Consider the following 941-nt stretch of genomic DNA (forward strand, 5'->3'; position numbering starts at 1 on the left):
CCTTTAACCTCTCTCCATTAAGAACAATGTTGGCTCTTGGGTTTTCATAGATACTTTTTACTATGTTGAAGAAATTCCCCTCTAATCCTATTTTGTTGAATTCTTTAATCCGGAAGGGGTGTTGGAGTTTATCAAAGGCTTTTTCTGCATCAATTGATAGGACCATAGGGTTTTGTTCTTTGTCTTGTTGATGTGTGAATTACAATAATTGTTTTCCTTATGTTGAACCATCCTTGCATACCTGTTATGAATCCCACTTGGTCATGGTGAATTATTTTTTTTATGTATCGTTGGATTCTATTTGCCAGTATTTTACTTAGGATTTTTGCATCAATATGCATGAGAGATATTGGCCTATAGTTTTCCATTTTGGTGGTGTCTTTTCCTGGCTTTGGTATCAAAGATATGTTTGCTTCATAGAATGAATCTGGGAGGGTTCCATCTTCTTCAAGAGAGAACAGATAAAATTAAGTACCGATTTCTCAGCAGAAACCACGCAGGCAAGAAGGGAATGGAAGGACATATATCAAACACTCAAAGAATACAACTGTCAACCAAGAATACTGTACCCAGATAAGATAGAGCTACTCTTAAGTTTATTGTAGTAGAAGTTATTAGATAATAGAATATGAGAAATAACTTGTTACTTGTTATTGCTTAATATACTGGTTATCACTTAAAGGTAAAGACTCTTTGTAACACACACACACACACACACACACACACACACACACACACACACACACACTAAAAGGGGATTAGCTAATATTACCACTAAGTTGAACAGATTTGGTGGCAGATAGTGGGGATCTCACTTCCAGGAGAGGAAGAGGAAACAGAGAATTTAGCTAGTGTCCTTCAGCACCAGAGATTCCTACATCACAGAATGTATCTTGCTATTAAGTAAGAAGCTGCTTGGACTCAACATCTTGTAGTTAATT

The sequence above is a fragment of the Elephantulus edwardii genome, unplaced genomic scaffold (assembly GCF_000299155.1).
Source record: "Elephantulus edwardii isolate Elephantulus edwardi_28Jun2011 unplaced genomic scaffold, EleEdw1.0 scaffold00295, whole genome shotgun sequence".
NCBI classification, from domain to species: Eukaryota; Metazoa; Chordata; class Mammalia; order Macroscelidea; family Macroscelididae; genus Elephantulus; species Elephantulus edwardii.